The 9,341-nt window shown below is 45.6% G+C and overlaps 1 long non-coding RNA gene across 1 annotated transcript in view; it reads right to left on the bottom strand.

Annotated features, from left to right (window-relative positions):
- Positions 1-217: 217 nt before the first annotated feature.
- Positions 218-9,341, bottom strand: part of LOC146821775 (uncharacterized) — a 71,767-nt gene continuing 62,643 nt past the window's right edge. The window contains exon 3 of the long non-coding RNA XR_014962773.1: positions 218-1,151. This is a non-coding gene — a long non-coding RNA (uncharacterized LOC146821775). The remainder of the gene's footprint in view (positions 1,152-9,341) is intronic.

Raw genomic sequence — 9,341 nt, 5'->3', positions numbered from 1 at the left:
CTAATACTCACCTGGGCCCAAACCACATTCATACAGTAAGATAGTAAAACCTCGCTGGCATCAGTTTCATGTAAATTACCTGTAACTTTGTTATTCACCTTTACCAAGTCTTACCAACTCGATAAATATAGTTTCCTTCCTCAATGAATCAGGTTGCTGAGATAGATTAAGGTAGAATGACATTTACCTCTGTGCTCTGAATAACCACAGACTCCAAAAGTTTTGAAAACTTTTATCTAAATTAATTAATTCATTTGTGAGTCAAAATTCAATTACAGTAACCACGTTCATATCAAGAGGCAAAATACACCAAATAATTCATAGCAAAACTAAGATGATCAATGATGACGGTACCTGAAAAAGGAGGAGGGGGAAGAAAAGAGAATAGGCATAACGGACAGATTTGCTGATTATATTTACCTATGGTCTAAGATGAACTCAACTCCATAATGGGGGCCAGATAGAATCTCCAAGCCAGGTTACAGGTAGAAGATCGGGCAGATTCAGATCGGATAATTTCTTCTAAAGTACAACGCCAGCATTGCATCCCTCTCTGGCACTACTCTCTTCGGGTGTCCCTTTCCCGCAATCCGTCTAGATGAGATCAGTATCTTGAACTGTCGGACAGAGATTCTGGCAGCAGCAGGGTCTGAGACAGCGTCTCGGACAAGAACTGGAGCAGCATACGCGTTGGGTCAGTGATGAGCCGGAATGACAGATCTGACAAGTCGGACGAGGACTCTAGCTATCTTACCTCAATTATACTGCTCTTGATTCGTGTACCACCCCTTCATGTATCAATTCTTATGTTTTCCCTTATTCTGGTTGGTCAGGATGAGGAGGTGAGTTCATCACAGCACTTAAAATGTAAGTTTTTCTTTATGAGCCATTGTTTATGTGCTCGCCCCTTAATTTTCTTTTCCCATAGCTTTATTCCCACACGCATTTCACATTACTCAGTAAATTAAACATTTTATTCAACATTGTTGCTCTCGCTGGGATCATCAGTTGAGCTTCTCAGGCTTATTCATTCAAGGTGGCCTTGGCTGTGTGACACGGGAGCCATCATTGTTTCTGGACAGTCTCTATGCGCATGCATGCAGTTCATATGAGGTAGGAATTCCAGTCACCCTCCGAGGCCCAAATAAGAACTAATAATAAAGTCAGAAAAAGACACGTTATAACACAAAAACAAATAATTTCACTGTATACCACTTATCTCTATGCTATTCCCATTTACTTATTTAAATCTTTTGCAATAGTGTTTAATAAAACTTACGAGTTTTAGTTTAGCAGTAGCAGGTGCATTAGCATGTGAGTTCGAAGCGGCCATTTTTAGTGCCATTGCGCAGCTGCAAAAGTTTCCCACCAAAAGCGACAGAGTCATACTACATAGATGCAGTAGATGCATGCGCAATAGAAATCCCGCGTTTTGTCGGCCATTTTAGAACGGGTTAGTAATGCACATAGAAAAGCTTCCCCTAGATAAAATGTTCGTGGTGTATTGCGGTTTTAGTATTCACAAAACAAGTTGGTAATATTATTACACGTTATTTGAGAGGATTGAATCCAAGCAAGTTTCTTTCACAAATCCTTGCTCCATCACTGATGACATCTCAAATGACATCACTGATGACATCACTGATGACATCATCCACGTGATAATCTGATTCACCTCCTCACACCCTAATATAAACTTTGATACACCCACTCTAAAATACAGACTACCATTTTCAAAACCATAGACACATCAATACCAGTTACAGCATACCCACTCACTGATTCCTAGGTCTACACACACATCCACTCATTCACCCATACAGCCACTCATACATGCAATCACTCATCAATACAGCACTATCATATGCACTCATGCACCTATACAGACACTCACACACCGCCATTGATTCATAGTTACTCACACACCTAGTCAGTCATGCAAAAAATCAATCACACTCCCACTTACTCACCTATACAGTTATACACACACCACCTCACTTATTTATACAGAGACTAACACATACTTACTCTCTTATACAATCACTGATACAAGCACGCACTCATCCATACAGCCACTCTCACAATCACTCACTCTCACATATAGTCATTTATATACTTTAACACTCACATATACTGCCTTTCACATATGTTGTTACTCACACATGTACCACTGAGACATCCATTTACTCACCCACACACACATACACACACTCACCCACCCATACAGCCCTTCACAGATGCACTCTTGAACCCATACACCCAGTGAAGCACCAACTCACACATCTATGCACAGAGTCCCCCACCCATCCACACACTCAGGCACCCATTCACATACTAAGACAGCCAATCAGTAACCCATATAGACACTCATGTAGCTACTCACCAACCCAAGCAGCCGCTTACACACCAACTGACAGACTGATACAGACATTCACTCAGTTTAGTCACAAACCCATGCATTCAGTAAGACAGGTTTAATCACTCACTTATACAGTCAGTCAGCTCAGCTCCTACTAAATCATCCATTCAGACACTATACACCCACTCATTCTTCAATATACCTAGGCATATATATTTAAAACATATTTAAACGTAACAGAAACACACAGTCACTGGATAATGTCATCAGTGATGTCATCAGTAATGTCATTTGAGATGTCATCAATGATGTCATCAGTAATGTCACTGACCATGTCATGAATTATGTAATATGTGACGTCATCAGCAGTGCATTGCGGGAGGGGCGAGTTATAGTTCGCTCAACTAACTATAACAGGCGAATTTCTTTGGTTTTGTACGAGTGAAATGTCCAACTAACTATAACATCCCTGAAACCTGTGTTTTATTCAGTGAATATATATATATATATATATATATAAATAACTATTCTTGTACAGTGCTCAATGTTTTGCATCTAGGTTAGCGCTCTGTGAATCCCACACACATGCATAGGTACGTGCAATATGTCACAGCAGCAACGACGCAAGCCCTTGTGTCATGAGCTATGCCAGTATTTTTGATGTAAGTGTAATCTCAAACAAGCTTACTCCTGAGAGACTCATTTCTATGAAAAGAACATCTCTGCCTGAGCTCAGCAGTGGGTCCATAAAATCTCCATGAATGCCTTCCATACATTTTATTTCAGTGGCTGTCTCATAAACTGGAGCCTATTTTTGGAAGGGCTGATGGTCTACTGCTGGAAGACCACATGGCTTCTTTTTATTGTTAAACAATGGTTCTGCTAAGTTAAAATTGACAATGACCATATTTTCCACACCATTTTTATATAAATATTGTCTCTCTCATGTGAGACTCACAGTAAACCCAGCACTCGCTGCACACTTTCACAGCTTTACAAGGGAAGCGGTCCGCCAGGCTCCAAAGAACCAATATAGCAACTGCAGTATTTATTTTTGTGACATCCAGAGCCAGCATCCTACCGAGCTATAAAGTTACTTTGCAGCTCAGTCAGAGGCCGATACTAATCTCAAATTTTGGACTATAACTGAAATGTTTCATACAAAAAAAAAAAAAACATGATGAAATATAGAGCTTTCAAGACTAGACACCGCGGGACATCGACATTCACCAAGTTTCCTTAGCTTTATCCCTCGTTCTTGGTCTCTGTCCCTCCATCTTTGTCTGTTTGCTTCCCGTTCTATAATTTGGAACAGTTATTGTTTGAAATGGCACCTTACCAAACTGCCAGACCAGGGCAGTAAAATGATTCACTGAGTCTCGCGCTCCTCCACCAGTCATTCATTTCCTCAAGCTGACAATCCCCCCCCCGCCCCCCAATCACCACCGCTTCTCTCGGGAGCCCTTCCCTCCTCGCGGGGCAGTTTCTGGAAAAAGGAATCAAGGCCAAGCTCAACAAAACTACTGCTGCGTAACAGCCCCACCACCACCACCCCCAGCTCAGGGCCGCGAGGAAGAATGGGCGCCTTATATGGGACAGATACCGCTCGGCTTCCTGGAATCCTGTCCTTGTCGACCTCCGCGGAGCTTTTCTGCATCAGAGCGGATAGTAAGTCTGTCAAGCACCTCATATGGATCAAACCCTTATTGAAAACAACAGGAAACTGCGACAGGTATTACATTCAGTGCACTGAGGACTTTGATACCACAGCATGGGGCAGTAAAGCTTGCCATTGCTATACATGCATGCATATGTCAACAGAGAGTTACCGCAGATTGCATGTAGATAAATGTACTTATATATGTATGTCTGATTGCAGACATTCTGGACGTAAGCTAATAATATTGCAGCAAAGTTAACTCTTCAGGTATGCAGCGTTAATGGGCCGTTCGCCTTCACCATTGCATAAAGAGTCAGTCAGCACAGCGCGTGCCCACTGTACGGCACAGAATACATATGGTGTGAGAGCACTTTTCATTCATCCGCTAGACCATAGTTAGGCCGTGACCCAGGGTCAGGGGGAAGTTCGACTTCATGACCCCAGAACGCCATGTGTGTACTTGTGTCTTTTTCCAATGATAAAGTGAGTAACAGCTGTGGAAAACTCACCCCCTCTGATGTGGAGCAAAACATGTTTCATTCCCAAAAGAGTCTACTCCGATGGACTGTGTGAAGTGCAGAATGGTTGTCGTCAATAAATCTTAACATTTGTTTGTATGTTGCATAACAGAGCGTAATAATAATACAAAATATGTTGAATTTATTATGTGGTTAATTAAAACCACTACAATAAAAAAGACAATAAATATGACTTCAATAATAAAATAAAAACAACAACTGAAAAGCACTACATAACGCTGGCTTCCCGCAATTTTTTTTATCAAGTTAATTCAACCAATGTACAATTGATGGTGTATTGTGAAATATAGTTAGGTTCAGTTGCAGGACACATCAGTACTCAATAAGGCCGTCCCCTTTCTTCCTTCCACCTAAGGACATCTTTTCACCTTCATCCTTAATGTGAACAAATCTGAACTTTTACTGATTACAAAGACTTGTTTGCAATTAATAAGGGGCTCAAACGCTGTTCACTATTTGGGAATTAAGAGGGTCACAACCCAACCTTTGCCAGGTGCTTGCTGTTCTCTTAGTTTCATTGGAAGACTTCTGCTTTTTGTATACCGAAATATAACATTATTTTAACTTTCAACTGTCTATATTAATCCACACGTTTAAGACCAATTGCATAAAGAATGCTTGAAGGACATGGGGGCGTGGCTAGATGGCCAACATGGACCTTGAAAGTGCTCTGCACTCCGGCCCCCTTGATTCGACCACATTTATGTGGCAACGTTGCCATATCATACCCTATCTGTGCCCCAAGATCCAGTGGACGATGCAGATTACCTGGAACCTCTCAGAAGCTGGCTCGTGCTACTGACAAGCGGCATACAGTAATTGGCGACCTCCCGAGAAGCCTGTGCGGTCCTGATGCCCTGGAGCTCCTGCTGGATGGCCACCCTCCAGTGAGGAACCCACTGGAGTACCACCCCTACCGCGGGACTCTATGATGTGCTCCTTCTGTGGTCGGTCTTTCTGCGCGACCCTGCAGCGACTGCGGACGGAGGCTATCGGGTCTGCCTGGACCACATCTGTGCCATACTGTAGCGGGGGACCAGAATATAGTTGGAGCCTGAGAGCAACAGCGGAAAGGTGCCTATCTATCCGGCCTTGCCTGCTACTGTCGACGCATGAAAGATGCGGAGCCATCCTGACCCATGACACTGGACTGCAGCAATACAGGCGGTAAGTCGCCTCTACTGCGCCCTGCGGCCTGGTGATAGCCCTAGTGGCTGGGTGGAGCTACTGGGCATGGGGGCTGTTTTGGGCCTAGGACCACACCCGCACAGAGCCCTGCCAGATTGCCTTGTGCGTACCTGATCTACCCGGGGGACCTGAGGGGTCTATCTGCTTGCCTCCGCTGGCCTTCCTCTCTAGCGCCGCCCTGCCACCTGCACAGAGCCTTGGTCCTACCTTGCGATCTGCCTGGAGGGCTGCGGGGGGGAATGGGAGAGAGGGCGCCTCTGGGCTCAGGGGCTGTGTCGGGTCCAAGCCTGCCCAGCTGCTATACTTGGCTGTCAGCACCTCTACCTGACTGGACTGGCAAGCCATTTCGCTAATGGTTAGTGACTTGCATGGGGCTCCTGAGGCATGAGTGCGCTGTTGGGTCCGGGGGCTGCATCGGGCCTAGTCCCATCCTCGCGTCTTACAGGAGCCTCGTTGGACCGTTGCCCGCATCCTGGATTGGACCAGTGCTATGCTGGGTGTGGACCCGCGGTCAACGTGCGGGCGCTGGCGAACACGGGAGAGTTGTATATCAATGGGGTAACCTGATAGACCACTGGACTCGGGTAAATAGTGGTACTTGGACAAGTAGTCACAGTGGAGAGATTTTGCAAATTAACAGAAAACACATATGTGGTTAATAAACATAAATTGAGACAACACCAAAAATGTAATGCGATGAATCACTGTGATTTAATCAATTAGGCTAAGGTTGTCAAGAGGATCAGTAGTTCAAAAGACAGACTGAATTATACATTCAAATTTTTTCGGTCAAAACAGGTGCATACAAGGTGATAGGTGGGGGTCAGTGCAGGTGAAGTGCAAGGGGAAGGTAGTGCATCTATGTACATCCACATTAAATTTCTGAAACCTATCCAGCCAGATTTCTGGCAAATACACTAAATGTAACAACATAAACAACAGATGCAGTTGTGATATCACTGTCATCCAGGTTTGAGATGGAATGAAAAAAGAAAAGTCGACGTTTCAACCCCTGTGGGGACCAGCAAACTGTGAGTCTTGGGAGTGGGGTCTTCTTCAGGACCAGAGGATAAAAGGGGTAGCACCTAGGGAAATCAGTATTGGCATGAAAAGCTATGTCAGTGGCCAGAGCTAGCAAATTGTGTACTGGCTGTTTTTGAGTTACCCGTCTCAAGTGCCAATGTTGAGAGGGCCTTTTCACAGAAAAAGTTTACATGGGAAGGAAAAAGTAAGAACACATGACCAAAGACTCACTGAAGAGGTATTGTGTGATGTACTACAACAAGTTTGATGTGCAAAAATGTACTTGGATCTCATATACACTGTCTATATAACATGCACTATCAGTGCAGAAAGCAAGCAATAATAAAAGCAAAACGTTCCATAAAAACCGGAAAACACTGTTTCTGTTGTTTTAATGGCGCAAAAATGTGTAACCACTGATAACCACTGTTTTTTAAGGTATTACAATCACTTGAAAACACTGAAGAAACCCCACCAGAATTTACTACAAATAGAAACTGAAAACCGGAAAGCCTAATTATAGAGCACCGCAAAGTGATGGGTCGACAATGTGGTGGGCCTGCCTCAACCTCCTCGCAACCGGCCACCCTGACCATACACCAGGATCGGGGGAAACGTGCAAAGGATACGGTGCCTTCACCGGTGCTAGACACCAAACTAGACTCCGTGCTCAAAGCTGTGGAGAGGTTGGCCACCTCTCTGGCCCATACCAGAACCTGGCTCGAAGACCGTATTGACAAAATCACTGTGGACTTCACTCTGCTGCAAGATGACTGCCGCAAGCTTGTGAACAAAGTGCGTGATGTGGAGCTCACTCTTGCAGAAGACCACCCTACTGTCACAAACACTACTGTCATGGTACGTCCATCTTCTAGAACGCCACGCCAAAGATGCAGAAGGACGCCCCCTCAGAAACAAAGTACGAGTCATTGTCCTGCTTAAGGGCACAGAGGTATCCTACGCAGTGGAATACACTGAGCAGTGGCTGCGCACCCTGCTCCCTCTGGGCTCGCTTTCTCCCTTTTTCGCAGTTAAAATGGCACACCTGGCTTGAGACCACAGCCATTCCTCTTTCGCCTCCTCAATTACAAGGACCATGATGCAGTCTTGCATGAAATCTGCAGGCATGGTAGAGGTGCGGCTTGATAATGCTGCTTTTCTCATTTTCCCCCGACTACGCAATGGGAGGGAAGAATAAACAGGGATCCTTCCTATAAGTAAAAAGCCACCTACGCAAACTGGATATCCTGTACTCCCTTCACTTCCCTGCCCCCCTCAGAGTCACCGCTGATGGTGTTACACATTTCTTTGATGGGGCGGAAGAGGCCTGGTCTTGGCTGGAGTCTACTACCTGACCGGGGGTGTCCCCGAAACATGAGGAAGGCGCACCCCCCGCCCATCCTCGCATGAAAGCCCATAAGAGAAGACGTCAACACGCCCGACCCGCTTGGTCTTCCCAGCCTCAAGCAGTACCAAATCTGGAACAAATGATCCAGGAACGCAGAGAGCCCCTTCAAGCTGCGGCCACGTTGGGTGCCCACAGATCGGATCGAGAATTGGACGCCTCTCCCGACCTCCTCCTCAGCTATGACAGCTCGCTTGCAGTTTTGCCCCTCAGAGAGGAGTCTAGGTTAACCCCAGATGTCACACCTCGAACGGTAGATGAACTGTTCTAAGATGTTGACTCTATCATATATTGTGTACGGAAATGTGATACTCTGTGCGCCTCCTACATCCTAGAATAATTTGCCTAAACGGCCCTAGTTGACCATTTGCTATAACACTTCATGGGCATCAACGCATCACTCCCCTACTCCAATTGTGTGCATGACATATTATTTAGTGGTCGCATCACAGCAACACAGGGGGTCAACAACGCAAGAACGCATGAAACACTCCATGCGCTACTGGCGCATCACACTGCCACTCTCCCTGTCCAAATCAGTTGTTTTGTTGTAGTGGATACATTTTCCCAGTTTGGGCGGATACATGTTGTCCCTCTGCCCGAACCCAGTTATCACATGTTTTGCTTCCCCCTTCTCTTTCGCTTTTCTACCCTCCCTTTCCCTCCCCTTCACAATCTCTGGTTATAGCACATAGCTGTCCATGCCCAAGTGATACAGACTGCAGCAGGTGCAACCTCCTGCCTGCTCCCCCTGTTTGTCACCCTGGCCCCTCCCAGGTGTGGACCATGCATGCACCTATGTGTCCCTCTGTAGAGAATGTCATTCATTAACATCCTCTCTTGGAACATAAGGCTGATGCACACCCCCTCGCGTTGCTATGACACAAATGCCCATCTCAAGTGATGCAGTGTTGTTGCAGGAAAAGCACCTCACTTTGTCGTAGACACATCGCCTCTGTTGTAGGTGGTGCAGGCAGGTATTTGCCACAAGCTATTCAGCGCACACCAGAGGGGTGTTAATATGGGTGAGGCCAGGGACCCATTACTGGGTGACGAATCCCTGACAGACAAGGACGGGCTATACGTCTTTGCACGTAGCCGTCTAAAGGGACGTCATATGCTAGTTGGGGTGATATACGCCCCAAATTCTCAGCAGGCTGCATACTG

This window comes from Triturus cristatus, chromosome 6 (assembly GCF_964204655.1).
Source record: "Triturus cristatus chromosome 6, aTriCri1.1, whole genome shotgun sequence".
Classification (NCBI taxonomy): Eukaryota; Metazoa; Chordata; class Amphibia; order Caudata; family Salamandridae; genus Triturus; species Triturus cristatus.
This window is presented reverse-complemented; position numbering and strand designations above follow the sequence as displayed.